The 16,663-nt window shown below is 42.8% G+C and overlaps 1 protein-coding gene across 1 annotated transcript in view; it reads left to right on the forward strand.

Annotated features, from left to right (window-relative positions):
- CALN1 (calneuron 1) overlaps positions 1 to 16,663 on the forward strand; it is a gene marked incomplete at both ends in the record, with an annotated part of 444,970 nt that overhangs the window by 283,872 nt on the left and 144,435 nt on the right. The window lies entirely within an intron of this gene.

Consider the following 16,663-nt stretch of genomic DNA (forward strand, 5'->3'; position numbering starts at 1 on the left):
GAGACAGAGGTTTCCTGGGTCCGGCCATTTGTTTGGGTGAAGGTCCTTTTTGCTGTGGCTACCTTGTTAATCCCTATAGGTGAGGGGAATTTCAAGCCTGCTAGGGAAGGAAAGCACTTCCCTTGGCTGTTTATTGTTAGTGAGGCTCCCAATAGATCCCCATGGCCCTATGTGGGCTTGCCTGATGTGATCTAAGGGACTCCCAGGCAGTCGGGGGGAGGACTGAGCCTACCTTCTGTTGCTAGGTTCAGGGACAGGAAATGTCAGATATAGATTGCTTTCTTCTATTGGGTGGGAGAATGTAAAATGTCCTGCCACCATGTTGTTCCTCCAGTGCTGGGCCCCAAACTGGTTCACCTTCCTCTTAGCATCTTTGGGAGTTCTCCTTTGGTTATCTTTTACATTATTTCCACAGGTTATAGTTGTAGTTGGCAGGGAGAAGCAGGGAGAAATGGGTCTATACCATGTTGCCTGGACTAAAAGTCCAATTATTACTAATCAGCTCCTTTAATCATTAAATACCCCTTTTCCAGAATATTTTTGGTCTTGGTGTTTAGTTTTGTCACCACGTTTACAACAGCTAATTTTGCTTATCTCTAAGCAGTTTTTATTTACACTGTCATTGCTTTATACTTTAAAACTCTTATATTTGAATTGTTAATTATAATTCATCTCTCAGTTGACTGGAGAACTTTTGTCTGTAATTTTTCATAGTGGGGATCAGAGGATTACTTAAGAGAGGTGTTTTTCAAGCCCTTTGCAGACTTAAAAATATCCTCTGTTAACTTTGCTCATGAAGGAAAAATGGTTGAATATAGAGTTCTTGGGTCATAAAATGTTAACCTCAATATCCTATAATCATTTTTCATAGTATTTTACATAGAACTCTGCTTTTCCAGAAGCTTCCTAGAAGGAAAATGCAAGTTCCTTGGTCAAACAAATTATAGAAATGCTTCCTATTTCAAGCAGTTCACCTCTTGGAGATTCATAAGGTCCTTTAGTTTAGTGAAAACTCTGATACTGCCTTCATTTGAGAAACTGATTTAATTTTGTTTAGCCTATTGCTGCAATGATGACGGTGGACTCCCTTTTTTAACAAAAATTTATTTATTTATTTATTTATTTTTGGCTTTGTTGGGTCTTCGTTTCTGTGCGAGGACTTTCTCCAGTTGCGGCGAGCGGGGGCCACTCTTCATCGTGGTGTGCGGGCCTCTCACTGTCACGGCCTCTCCTGTTGCGGAGCACAGGCTCCAGACGCGCAGGCTCAGTAGTTGTGGCTCACAGGCCCAGTTGCTCCGCGGCATGTGGGATCCTCCCAGACCAGGGCTCGAACCCGTGTCCCCTGCATTAGCAGGCGGATTCTCAACCACTGAGCCACCAGGGAAGCCCTGGACTCCCTTTTTGTGCTTTTCCTATTAATACTTATATGCTTAATACTTTCAGTTATAAGTAAGAGGAAACCTAACCCTAGATTAAATGGTAGACATAGATCTAATTTAGTAAGAAGTCTGGAGTGGGCTGTCGGGACGGAGCTCAGGCTCAGTAATGTCATCCCGGGCCTCTGAGCCTCAGTCTTCCATTCCTCATTCTCAGCCTGTTGAAAGCTCATCTTCATTCAGGTTGCCTTCTGGATGCAAGACAGCTGCTAAAGCTTTGGACACCAGAACTGTATTAGGAATGGGATGGAGGTGGCAGAAAAAGGTCTTTTTCTGAGAATGGTTCTCTTTCTTAAAAACAAAGGGAAACCTTTCTCAGAAGGCTCCCAGCAGGTTTTCCCTTTAAATCTCATCAGCCAAACAGAATCACATGCCTACTGCTAGCTGCAAGGGAGGCTGAGAAGATGGGTACCTGGCAGAGAAGAATGTGATAGCTTAGATCTGTTATGATCCACCCTTGGGGTTCGACTCATTGTTCTGAATCAAATCAGGTTTTTTTAAGAAAGGAAGATGGCAGGTAATTGGCTGCTGGGTACACCACAAAGGGTGCCCGCCACAACCTTCCTCTAAGTAAAATGGCGGGCAGAATGCATCACTGGAAATACTTTTAGGTATCTGTCCACTGTGTTTTGTACTTTGTAGGGAAGAAGTTGGAGGATGTCTTGATTATATCCCTCATAGAGAACCTGTTTTGTTTTGCCTGATGCTTATAACTTTTCTTATTTATTTATTTAAAATCATATTAGGTAGAATGAGCCTTTTTTATTACTTTGCCTGCATCTCAGACAGCTCTTCTGATATGTGAACTCAGGCCTTTCTTCCACCCAGTACAGTTTTCTATTATTATCTATTAAATTATTGCTTCTTCTCTTATCGTTTTGTTTTCCTCCTGTGCGACAGATAAAATTCTTAAGTTGAACTTCTGTTCCCTTCTTTCTTATTTGTCAGTTTCTCTCTGTTTCATTCCTTTTCCCTCCTAATTCTGAGAAGGTCTAAAGTTGGTCCTTAGCATATTAATCCTGTATCACCTTCAATGTAATTTTAATTTTGCTCTTGGCTTTTGAGTTTCTTAACATTCTTTGTTTTTTCTTTCCTTATTTAAATTTCCTTTTCTGTTTCTTTCTTTCTTTCAGCATTTTTCTCCTATAGCTTCCTATTTCTCTTTCATAGTGACCACATCCTCTTGGATATTTTGAAGACTCTAGGTATTTTAAAGTATCATTTTTTTGAGAAAAAAATGATTTTTTCAGAGTTATTGTTCCCCCTGTAATCAGGGTAATGTTTATTTTCCCTTGTTCTTCATTATCTTTTCAAAAGTACTATGTTAACATTTTTTTCTCATCCACGTTGCCCCAGTGTCCTGGGATTTGTCACAGAGCACAGAAGTTGTTTAGCGTGTTTTCCCAGCTTTTTCAGGACTGTTTTTCCTCTTGTGGCTCAGATGGTGTAGTTGGTGGTTTCTTTCCACATTCATCCCCAGGACCATGGCCATTAGTGGAAATTCCTCCCAGATTTTGGCCTGTGGTCTTATCTTCAGTTCACAGTTGGTCTGGCTGCCTTTCTTTTTTATTTACTTCTGTGTATATTCTTTGGGGAAATTAGCAAGCAAATTTAGTTTGACACTGGGCCAGCACTCATATCCAGTTGGTGGAGACTTGAGAAATTCCCAGGAAGGCAGTATGCGGTAATAGGAAAAAGCCCAGGGCTTTTGAGGCAGACAGTCTTCCTCCCAGATCTGCCTCTTGCTTGCTGTGTGACTGTAAGCTCGTTACTGTACCACTTGGAGCCTCTGCTTCCTTAGCTATAAGAGGAATATCCAGGTGACAATGATATTGAGAATCAAATGAAAACCGCATCTGAGGAGCTTGTAAGCTCTGTCCCCTCCCTCCTGTTCCCGATGCTCCACAGTGAAACAGCAAGCATCCAGACAAACTTCTTGCAGATAGCTCTGCTCTCATGGCCCAGACACTGTCCTGTGCCTGGACCCCGCTCTCCTAGTGAGGACTTCTTCATATTGAGAGACCCATTCCACATGGACATGGGATGCTGAATATCTTTCCTGAGATACCCCTCTGCCAACTTTTCCCTGCCAGGCAGGACTCTCTCAATGTCCCTTTTTGAGAGTCAGGGTAATGTAATGGTTAGGATCACAGGCTGCTTGTGAGTTCTGGATCTGCCTCTGATGGGCTGTGGGACCACAGTCAGACTCCGTGTCCTCCTCTCTGCTTCATTTTCCTCATCTTGAAAATGGCGATAGTGATATACATGGGTTAACTGAACCATGTGAAGCCCTTAGATCACTTCCTGACACATGGCAGGTATGATATCAGTGTTTGCTGCCGTGATGATGATGATGATGATGATGTTGATGCTGATGGCGGCCGCCAGCATCATTGTCGTTAGACCTTCCTGCTACAGACCACCACGTCTGGACACACCCCTTTCTGCGAGCCTGATGCAATCATCATCGCTGCATCACCCCTCCTTGCCCCACTACCCCTGTGCCTGTTGGCCCCCCGAGTTGCACTTGATTCCCTTCCTGGTCTGCCTTGCCCTACAGCGGTCACCTTGTCCACTCCCAGCTATATTTGCACCAACACTGTGAAAGGTGAAGGATGGAGACTGCAGAATCTCTGTCCTTGGAGATGTTGCAAAAGAGACAAGCCTGCCGTCCGGAAAGATTTAGACATTTATCTGCCTAAATTCAGGCAAGAGACTGAACAGATGCTCCTTCAAGGTCATGCCTCTGCTCAAAATCTTCCAAAGCCTCCACTTCTCCCTCAGGACAGAGTCCGGGCTCCCAAACTCCTTCCCATCTGCCCTGCTCACCTCTTGAGCCCAGGGCCCCAGGCAATGCCCTCAAAAGCCTCCCCAGGGAGACTCCAAAACTACTCAGAGTCCCGGCCACACCCCACGTCCTCGTGCCTCCATGTGCCTTCCCACTGGTGCTCACCTTTGCCCAGACAGCCCCTCCCTTCCTGCCTGCATCCCTAAACCTGGGGAAACCCTAGGCATCCCCACCAGGAGATACAGCCTTTGTGTCCTTCAGCCCCCACTGGGGAAACAGTTGGCCTGCCCATCCCTGGGGCTCTGCTCCCCAGTCCCCACAGCCTCTGCTTATGTAACAGCACGTGGACCATCGGCCTGAACCAGTGATTTCTTATGGTAACAGGATGCTGAGTAAGCACCATTTGTGACATCACCAAAGCACAACTTTCTGTCCTCTGTTGCCCTTTTACAATGCATCTGGTCCCAGTCACTCTGCCCCTAGATGAAAACCCTGGCAGCCTGTGACTTGTTGTTCACAAGACCCTTAAGAATGAGATATTTGCTGAGCCGGAGGAAGATGGCGGAAGAGTAAGACGCGGAGATCACCTTCCTCCCCACAGATACATCAGAAATTCATCTACACGTGGAACAACTCCAACAGAACACCTACTGAACGCTGACAGAAGACCTCAGACCCCCCAAAAGGCAAGAAACTCCCCACATACCTGGGTAGGTCAAAAGAAAAAAAGAATAAACAGAGACAATAGGATATGGACGGGACCTGCACCAGTGGGAGGGAGCCGTGAAGGAGGGAAGGTTTCTACACACTACAAGCCCCTTCGAGGGCAGAGACTGCAGGTGGCGGAGGGGGAAAGCTTCGGAGTAGCGGAGGAGAGCACAGCAACAGGGGTGTGGAGGGCAAAGCAGAGAGATTTTGGCACAGAGGATCGGTGCCCTCAGGCACACACCAGCCCGAGAGACTTGTCTGCTCGGCCGCCAGAGCGGGCGGGGCTGGGAGCTGAGGCTCGGGTATCGGCTTTCAGTCGGAGCGCAGGGAGAGGTCTGGGGCTGGCGGCAGGAAGAGACCCTGAAGGGGTTAGTGCTAGCCCGGAGGGAGTCCGGGGAAAGGGTCTGGAGCTACCGGAGAGGCAAGAGACTTTTTTCCCTTTTGTTGCCTGGTGCGCGAGGAGAGGGCATTCCCCTCCCTCCCCTCTGCCTGAGTGAGCCAGAACCCCCGAATCAGCGGCTCCTTTAAACCCGTCCTGTCTGAGCGAAGAACGGACGCCCTCCGGCGACCTACGCGCAGAGGCGGGGCCAGGTCCAAGGCTGAGACCCGGGAGCTGTGAGAGCAGAGACAGGGAAATCTCTCTGTGCAGCCTCCGAGGCAGCGGATTAAAGCTCCACAGTCCATTTGATGTGCCCTGCGTCTGTGGAGTGCATGAATGGACAGCGAATCATCCCAAATTGAGGAAGTGGACCTTGAGGACAAGATTTAAGACTTTCCCCCCCTTTTTTTCCCCTCTTTTTACAACGAATTATCTCAAATTAAGGAGGTGGACTTAGCAAGATTTCAGACTTTTCGCCCTTTTCCTCTTTTTACAACGAATTATCCCAAATCGAGGAGGTGGACTTGGAGAGCAAGATTTTTGATTTTTCCCCCTGCTCTCTTTTTGTGAATGTGTATGTGTAATCTTCTGTGTAAGATTCTCTCTGTATAGCTTTGCTTCCACCATATGTCCCAGGGTTCTTTCGGTCCGTGTTTTTTTTCAATAATTACTTTTTAATTTTAATAACGCTACTATATTTCATACTTTATTCTATTTTACTTTACCTGCTCTTTCTTTTTTTCCTCCCTTCCCTTCCTCCCTCCCTCCCTCCGCTCCTCCTTTCCTTCTTTCTTTTTCTTTCCTCCATCCCTCCCTCCCTCCCACCCTTCTTCTTTCCACTTTCTTTTTCTTTCCTTCCTCCCTCCCTCCCTCCCTCCTGTCTTTCTTTCTTTCTTTCCTTCCTCCCTCCCTCCCTCTCTTCTTCCATTCACTCTTCCTTTTGCTTTCATTCCTCCCTCCCTCCCTCCTTTCTTTCCTTTCTTTCCATCCTTCCTCCCTCCCTCCTTTCTTTCTTTCTTCCTTCCTTCCTTCCTTACTTCCCTTCTTCCTTTCTTTCAATCTCTCTTTCTTTCTTCTACTAATTATTTCTTTCTACTTTTTCTCACTGTTATTCTGAGCCGGGTGGATGAAAGGCTCTTGGTGCTGCAGCCAGGAGTTAGTGCTGTGCCTCTGAAGTGGGAGAGCCAACTTCAGGACACGGGTCCACAAGAGACCTCCCAGCTCCACATAATATCAAGCAGCGAAAATCTCCCAGGGATCTCCATCTCAACACCAGCACCCAGCTTCAGTCAACGACCAGCAAGCTACAGTGCTGGTCACCCTATGCCAAGCAAATAGCAAGGCAGGAACACAACCCCACCCATTAGCAGAGAGGATACCTAAAAACATAATAAGGCCACAGGCACCCCAAAACACACCACCAGACGTGGACCTGTCCACCAGAAAGACAAGATCGAGCTTCAACCACCAGAACACAGGCATTAGTCCCCCCCACCAGGAAGCCTACACAACCTACTGAAACAACCTTAGCCACGGGGGACAGACACCAAAAACAACGGGAACTACGAATCTGCAGCCTGCAAAAAGGAGACCCCAAACACAGTAACATAAGCAAAATGAGAAAGCAGAAAAACACACAGCAGGTGAAGGAGCAAGATAAAAACCTACCAGACCTAACAAATGAAGAGGTAATAGGCAGTCTACCTGAAAAAGAATTCAGAATAATGATAGTAAAGCTGATCCAAGATTCTATTTCCCAGATCCAAAATCTTGGAAATAGAATAGACAATATGCAAGAAACAGTTAACAAGGACCTAGAAGAACTAAAGATGAATCAAGCATCGATTAAAAACACAATAAATGAAATGAAAAATACTCTAGATGGGATCAATAGCAGAATAACTGAGGCAGAAGAACGGATAAGTGAGGTGGAAGATAAAATAGTGGAAATAACTGATGCAGAGCAAAATAAAGAAAAAAGAATGAAAAGAACAGAGGACACTCTCAGAGACCTCTGGGACAACATTAAACGCACCAACATTCGAATTATAGGGGTTCCAGAAGAAGAAGAGAAAAAGAAAGGGACTGAGAAAATATTTGAAGAGATTATAGTTGAAAACTTCCCTAATATGGGAAAGGAAATAGTTAATCAAGTCCAGGAGGCACAGAGAGTCCCATACAGAATAAATCCAAGAAGAAATACGCCAAGACACATATTAATCAAACTGTCAAAAATTAAACACAAAGAAATCATATTAAAAGCAGCAAGGGAAAAACAACAAATAACACACAAGGGAATCCCCATCAGGTTAACAGCTGATCTCTCAGCAGAAACTCTACAAGCCAGAAGGGAGTGGCAGGACATAATTAAAGTGATGAAGGAGAGAAACCTGCAACCAAGATTACTCTACCCAGCAAGGATCTCATTCAGATTTGATGGAGAAATTAAAACGTTTACAGACAAGCAAAAGCTGAGAGAGTTCAGCACCACCAAACCAGCTTTACAACAAATGCTAAAGGAACTTCTCTAGGCAAGAAACACAACAGAAGGACTATACCTACAATAACGAACCCAAAGCCATTAAGGAAATGGGAATAGGAACATACATATCAATAATTACCTTAAATGTAAATGGACTAAATGCTCCCACCAAAAGACACAGAGTGGCTGAATGGATACAAAAACAAGACCCATATATATGCTGTCTACAAGAGACCCACTTCAGACCTAGAGACACATACAGATTGAAAGTAAGGGGATGGAAAAAGATATTCCATGCAAATGGAAATCAAAAGAAAGCTGGAGTAGCAATTCTTATATCAGACAAAATAGACTTTAAAATAAAGACTATTAGAAGAGACAAAGAAGGACACTACATAACGATAAAGGGATCGATCCAAGAAGAAGATATAACAATTGTAAATATTTATGCACCCAACATAGGAGCACCTCAATACATAAGGCAAATACTAACAGCCATAAAAGGGGAAATCGACAGTAACACAATCATAGTAGGGGACTTTAACACCCCACTTTCACCAATGGACAGATCATCCAAAATGAAAATAAATAAGGAAACACAAGCTTTAAATGATACATTAAACAAGATGGACTTAATTGATATTTATAGGACATTCCACCCAAAAACAACAGAATACACATTTTTCTCAAGTGCTCATGGAACATTCTCCAGGATAGATCATATCTTGGGTCACAAATCAAGCCTTGGTAAATTTAAGAAAATTGAAATTGTATCAAGTATCTTTTCCGACCACAATGCTATGAGACTAGACATCAATTACAGGAAAAGAGCTGTAAAAAATACAAACACATGGAGGCTAAACAATACACTACTCAATAATGAAGTGATCACTGAAGAAATCAAAGAGGAAATTAAGAAATACTTAGAAACAAATGACAATGGAGACACGACGACCCAAAACCTATGGGACGCAGCAAAAGCAGTTCTAAGGGGGAAGTTTATAGCAATACAATCCCACCTTAAGAAACATGAAACATTTCGAGTAAACAACCTGACCCTGCACCTAAAGCAATTAGAGAAAGAAGAACAAAAAACCCCCAAAGTTAGCAGAAGGAAAGAAATCATAAAGATCAGATCAGAAATAAATGAAAAAGAAATGAAGGAAACGATAGCAAAGATCAACCAAACTAAAAGCTGGTTCTTTGAGAAGATAAACAAAATTGACAAACCATTAGCCAGACTCATCAAGAAAAGAAGGGAGAAGACTCAAATCAGTAGAATTAGAAATGAAAAAGGAGAAGTAACAACTGACACTGCAGAAATACAAAAGATCATGAGAGATTACTATAAGCAACTCTATGCCAATAAAATGGACAACCTGGAAGAAATGGACAAATTCTTAGAAATGCACAACCTACCAAGACTGACTCAGGAAGAAATAGAAAATATGAATAGACCAATCACAAGCACTGAAATTGAAACTGTGATTAAAAATCTTCCATCAAACAAAAGCCCAGGACCAGATGGCTTCACAGGCGAATTCTATCAAACATTTAGAGAAGAGCTAACACCCATCCTTCTCAAACTCTTCCAAACAATATCAGAGGAGGGAACACTCCCAAACTCATTCTATGAGGCCACCATCACCTTGATACCAAAACCAGGCAAGGATGTCACAAAGAAAGAAAACTACAGGCCAATATCACTGATGAACATAGATGCAAAAATCCTCAACAAAATACTAGCAAACAGAATCCAACAGCACATTAAAAGGATCATACACCATGATCAAGTGGGGTTTATTCCAGGAATGCAAGGATTCTTCAATATACGCAAATCAATCAATGTGATACACCATATTAACAAGTTGAAGGAGAAAAACCATATGATCATCTCAATAGATGCAGAGAAAGCTTTCGACAAAATTCAACACCCATTTATGATAAAAACCCTGCAGAAAGTAGGCATAGAGGGAACTTTCCTCAACATAATAAAGGCCATATATGACAAACCCACAGCCAACATTGTCCTCAATGGTGAAAAACTGAAACCATTTCCACTAAGATCAGGAACAAGACAAGGCTGCCCACTCTCACCACTCTTATTCAACATAGTTTTGGAAGTTTTAGCCACAGCAATCAGAGAAGAAAAGGAAATAAAAGGAATCCAAATTGGAAAAGAAGAAGTAAAGCTGTCACTGTTTGCAGATGACATGATACTATACATAGAGAATCCTAAAGATGCTACCGAAAAACTACTAGAGCTAATCAATGAATTTGGTAAAGTAGCAGGATACAAAATTAATGCACAGAAATCTCTGGCATTCCTGTACACTAATGATGAAAAATCTGAAAATGAAATCAAGAAAACACTCCCATTTACCATTGCAACAAAAAGAATAAAATATCTAGGAATAAACCTACCTAAGGAGACAAAAGACCTGTATGCAGAAAATTATAAGACACTGATGAAAGAAATTAAAGATGATTTAAATAGATGGAGAGATATACCATGCTCCTGGATTGGAAGAATCAATATTGTGAAAATGACTCTACTACCCAAAGCAATCTACAGATTCAATGCAATCCCTATCAAACTACCACTGGCATTTTTCACAGAAGTAGAACAAAAAATTTCAAAATTTGTTTGGAAAAACAAAAGACCCCGAATAGCCAAAGCAATCTTGAGAACGAAAAACGGAGCTGGAGGAATCAGGCTGCCTGACTTCAGACTATACTACAAAGCTACAGTAATTAAGACAGTGTGGTACTGGCATAAAAACAGAAAGATAGATCAGTGGATCAGGATAGAAAGCCCAGAGATAAACCCACGCACATATGGCCAACTTATCTTTGATAAAGGAGGCAGGAATGTACAGTGGAGAAAGGACAGCCTCTTCAATAAGTGGTGCTGGGAAAACTGGACAGGGACATGTAAAAGTATGAGATTAGATCATTCCCTAACACCATACACAAAAATAAGCTCAAAATGGATTAAAGACCTAAATGTAAGGCCAGAAACTATCAAACTCCTAGAGGAAAACATAGGTAGAACACTCTATGACATAAATCACAGCAAGATCCTTTTGGACCCACCTCCTAGAGAAATGGAAATAAAAACAAAGATAAACAAATGGGACCTAATGAAACTTCAAAGCTTTTGCACAGCAAAGGAAACCATAAACAAGACCAAAAGACAACCCTCAGAATGGGAGAAAATATTTGCAAATGAAGCAACTGACAAAGGATAAATCTCCAAAATTTATAAACAGCTCATGCAGCTCAATAGCAAAAAAACAAACAACCCAATCCAAAAATGGGCAGAAGACTTAAATAGGCATTTCTCCAAAGAAGATATACAGACTGCCAACAAACACATGAAAGAATGCTCAACATCATTAATCATTAGAGAAATGCAAATCAAAACTACAATGAGATATCATCTCACACCAGTCAGAATGGCCATCATCAAGAAATCTAGAAACAATAAATGCTGGAGAGGGTGTGGAGAAAAGGGAACACTCTTGCACTGCTGGTGGGAATGTGAATTGGTAAAGCCACTATGGAGAACAGTATGGAGGTTCCTTAAAAAACTACAAATAGAACTACCATATGACCCAGCAATCCCACTACTAGGCATATACCCTGAGAAAACCATAATTCAAAAAGAGACATGTACCAAAATGTTCATTGCAGCTCTATTCACAATAGCCCGGAGCTGGACACAACCTAAGTGTCCATCATCGGATGAATGGATAAAGAAGATGTGGCACATATATACAATGGAATATTACTCAGCCATAAAAAGAAACGAAACTGAGCTATTTGTAATGAGGTGGATAGACCTAGAGTCTGTCATACAGAGTGAAGTAAGTCAGAAAGAGAAAGACAAATACCGTATGCTAACACATATATATGGAATTTAAAAAAAAAAAAATGTCATGAAGAACCTAGGGGTAAAACGGGAATAAAGACACAGACCTACTTGAGAATGGACTTGAGGATATGGGGAAGGGGAAGGGTAAGCTGTGACAAAGCGAGAGAGAGGCATGGACATATATACACTACCAAACGTAAGGTAGATAGATAGTGGGAAGCAGCCGCAGAGCACAGGGAGATCAGCTCGGTGCTTTGTGACCGCCTGGAGGGGTGGGATGGGGAGGGTGGGAGGGAGGGAGATGCATGAGGGAGGGGATGTGGGAACAGATGTATATGTATGACTGATTCACTTTGTTATAAAGCAGAAACTAATAAAAAAAATAAAAATAAGAATGAGATATTTAGCTGATACAGAAAAGCACAGAGCAAATAGAACAAACACGGTGTTACATAACCCATCACCCATATTGAACAAATGGTAACATGATGCAATATTTGCTTCAGAATTTCTTAAGAAATTAAATACTATAGACATGGGTTCATGTTCCTTCCTTTCGCCCATTAAGCTGAAGTTGGTTTTTATCTTTTCTATTCAACTTTTAGACTTTTACTTTGTATGTACTGTCTGTGAACAATCATTTCTTTTACTGCTTTACATGAAAGGTATCAACTGGAGGGGGTGCCTAGAAAGATCAAGACTTTCATCTCTACTCAGCCAGGTTCCCGTGCACTCTGTGCGTCTAGGACAAGGTCTCATCCTAACGTTTCATCTAAGTTGTATAATATTGTAACTCACTGGGTTTTTGTTTTTATGCAAGATGCTTTTTAAGATTTATCCATGTTGATGTGTGTAGATCTAGATTATTTTAAATGCTGCAAAGCAGTCCATTGTACCATCAGTGAGGTCATCAATCTCATACCCTGGGTCATTTAGACTGTTTCCAGGTTTTTGTTATTATAAAGTAGCGCTGCTATTAAAATCTCCTTAAGTACCTGTGCATGAGTTTCTCTAGGACATATACCTGGAATTAGAATCGCTGTGTTCTGGGGATACATGTCTTCAGCTCTGCTAAGAATTGTCTACTTGTTTTCCAAGAGCTCGTTTCAGTTTACAACTCCACCCATACTTCATGTGGCCCCACTTACTTACCCGCATCCTTGGCAACTTGATCTTTGCCAAGATGTAGAATGTGAAATGGTATTTCTTGGTTGTTTTAGTTTGTTGTGCCTGTAACACTGGAGAGGGTGACCATTTTCCCCCTATGCATATTGGCCATTTGGGTTTTCTCTTTTGTGATTTGCCCATGTATATTCTTTGCCAGATTTTCAATTTTGTGGTGTGTCTTTTTTCTTATTTATTTGTTTGACTCATTGTTCCACTCCTACTTCTAGGTGACTCAGTTCTCCTGAGTACTAGCAAAGGTAGAGAGAATAATTTAAGCCTGGATTGTTACAAATTCAAGCCAAATCACCACTTCCCCCAGGATAGAGAGAACTTCCATTTTTTCTCCAGTAGAAGAATCTAGATGAAATGAATAAAACAGTCAAGATAGCGTGGCTCGGTAACTGCTGGATTGGTAACTCCATGGTTTATTTCTTAACACTGGTGTAGCCAGCATCACTGTATGTTGGAACTGGTCTGCCTTACCTGTGTGTTCTTCTGAGTTCTTGGGGGCCAGTTAACCCTTCTATATATAACTCAAGGTGTTCCCCTTTATAACACCATTTTTTGCTACTTTTGCTATTGTGATTCTTAAAGGGGACTCACTAAATCTCTTCAGATAACTGTTTATTTCATGGGATGAGTGTTCCTGACGCCATGGTAGCCCAGCATGGATGACACACCTTGCAGCTTTGATAGAACATTTAACCCTGCTTGGTTGTATTCCTACTATTTTCTCAGCCTCCTTATTTGTATGGTCGAAAGAATCCCAACCATTTCACACTTCTGCCTGTTAGTTCTTGCTCTTTCCTGCACCCCACCCCCCGAATGAGCTCTGACCTTTCTACAAGGCCTGGGGGACCTGTTCTGTTTTACCTGAATCTAATAACTTCACTGGCTGGGTGGCCGTAATGTTTTTCTTGACCTCACTGCAAGAGATCGTTCCTTTGATTAGTTTTTCATACATACTTAATAATTTATAGACATTTTTTAGAAGATTAGCTACTATTTTTTTAATTCAGTTTACTGTCTCCCCTACTTTTTAGATTCTAATGTATTAATGTCTGCTCTTTTAATGTAGTTCCAGTCTATGTATTTTCACCATTGCTGTGTATTTTTTCTCAGGTTCGTTTTTGTAAGTAGCATACAGCTGGATTTTTAAAAATCCAACAAGTTAGTCTTTGTGAAATACATAAGTTTAGCCCACTTCCTCTCTCTCTCTCTCTCTCTCTCTCTGTGTGTGTGTGTGTGTGTGTGTGTGTGTGTGTGTGTGTGTTTGAGACTGTAGACCTGTAGACACTTTTGGACTCATTTGTACCATCCTTATTTTGTGTTTTCTCTTTACCATTGGATAGATGATATTGTTACCTATTGAATAGATTACTCCCCCCTTTTTTCTTTCCTGCTTGGAAGCTATACATTGTATACTTGTATAAATTGTATTTGTGTTATTTTACATACAAAATATATGCTTAAGAATTTCAAACAAAGTTCAGAGTTATTTAGCATCTGTAGGATCCTACGTTAGACCATGACCACCTCTTTCCTATTCTTGACAATTGTTGTCTAGAATTTGGGTGGCGCTGATTATCACCAAGGGCAGCTTGGCTCATGCCCTGGTGTGAGGTTTGTCTGCATCCCCTGGCTTCCCTAGAATTGGTACTGTTTCAGCCCCAGGAGTGGTTGGAATCTTATGGTCTCCTCTCCTGTGTAGGGAGCCCTGTCTCAGTGTCTGGTCTCAGCAGTGAGACAAGTTCAGGTTCCTCGATTCACGTAGGGCAATTTTACCTCTTTACCCAGCAGGACAGGTGCTCCCCACCTCTGTCTGTTTCTACCCCTGAAGCCAGCAGCCCTCAGGGTCACTGCCATTTTCTACATTACATTTGTTTTCCATGTTTGGCCCATGGAAATGATGGCTTTGTTCTCCAGTAGGACTATGTCTTTCCTTCTCCTTGCTCATATTGGAGTGGGGTGAGGAGTGGGGCTCAAAGCATGTCCTTCTAGTGCCAACTTGACTGGAGCCTTCTTGTTGGATTTTGAGTTTCCTGAGGGTAAGAAGCACTTTTTTCATTTGTGTGTTCCTATTAGGAAGAGCACTGTGCCAGGTTTATAAAGTCGTGTCAAGAACTCTGATGGATCTGAGATTTGATACTACTTGCAAGCTATCAAGTGAGCCTGCCATGGTTTCCTGAATGCCGGCAGGAGGCACGAGACTTGGTCAGAGACAGGGACCATTGCTGACAGCAATAGCAATAGCAGGTTACCATCATTTTTAGCTGGTTCTCTGAACCCCAATTCCCACTAGGAGGGCCTAGCGTCACCTGCATCAAATTATAGGTGAGGACCCCTGAGCTTAAGGAAACTGAATCTTTTATAACAGGCAGTAAGCCGACCTGCCTTTGTCCTAGAGAGACACACCGTCTTAACATACTGGACCATAATTAAACTTGCCTTTTGGAGGGAGGCATTATATCTTCAAAGGCTGTTCTCTCTACAAACATCCTTGGGAAGATAGTCCTGAGCAGCGGTGAGCAGTGCCTGTGCCATAAGATGTACAGAAATGTGAGAGACACAGGCAAAATTGTAGCTGTTTGCTAAAGTCTTCTCTCCGGTTCCACTGTGTGCATAATGCATTATAGAAATAGCTGTATAGGAAAAGCACAACAGGCATAGAAATGGAGGGTGGGTCTGCAGTGTTGCCCGTGCTCTGTGGCAGTGAATGCAGGGAGAATCTGGTTTCTTTTTATGTGCAATAACAAGATAGGCAGTAGGACGAGGCAAAGGCCCGTCAAGAATGAGTCCCGTGAGGACTCCACACCCGCTGCTGCTCAGCCCAGGAGCCACAGCTCGTGCTATCTCCACCCTCAGTGCTGGTCACTGCTTCTCCTCTGCCAGCTCCATAAAGAACTCTCCAGAGTCCCTGATTTTGTGCAACATGGGCTCAGGATTCAAGATCCTGCATGAATGCATCTGGTTGAACAAGCCTTAGGTATAGAAGCTGACTTTTTGAGGATTTATTCTGAGAAGTGGGCTCAGATTCCCACCAAGACACTTATGGTAGGGAAGTTTCCAGACTTAAGAAGGGAATTCAGATCCTGAGCCTGTTCTTTGCTTTAGCACACATCTTTAGTAGCAGCTTGGCTTTGATTCGGGAGCTGATAGACGTGAAGACAGGTGATTTTGTTTTTCTTTGCATTGCTTTTTGTAAGCACCATGGCACATATATGTATCAGGTAAGCCCCTGCAGGTATCCATCACCCATGGGACAGGCCTGTCAGGCTGAGTATCATACACCAGCCCCTCTGACTGTAAAATCTGGTGGGAGGAAGCAGGTAACCTAACCTCAACAAGCACGCATGTTTTCAAATACGATAAGTGTCCAAGGCAGGACCTAGTTCCCCTCCCACCTCTGGGGACATCTCAGCCGTTCCTCACTGGCCCTCTTTTCCCAGCTGATGTGAACCTGGGCAAGATTCCATGAAGGAATCTGCAGAGGCTACTGTTGCTGAGGACAATATCCCCTGATATTTCTGTGTTCGGGGAGGGGACAGCTCTGGGAGAAAGAGCAGAGCTCAGCACTGGGAGTGTGTGGCCCCAGACCATCCCCATCACTTACCTCTCCGAAGGAAGGGCCGCCTAGGATCCAGCTGCCAGATTTACCTTTTCCTCTGGTTTCTCAGTCAACCCTGCTCGGGGACACTACAGTGTCCATGACGCTTTAGTCATTGGCATGACCCTCTTGAGCAGCTTTTTCTTTACCCTCAGATGTTTCACACCCCTCTATCCTATGACACTTTTTTGTTCTTGACTGCAATCATTGTCCAAAGTC

The sequence above is a fragment of the Hyperoodon ampullatus genome (genome assembly GCF_949752795.1).
Source record: "Hyperoodon ampullatus genome assembly, chromosome: 14".
Classification (NCBI taxonomy): Eukaryota; Metazoa; Chordata; class Mammalia; order Artiodactyla; family Ziphiidae; genus Hyperoodon; species Hyperoodon ampullatus.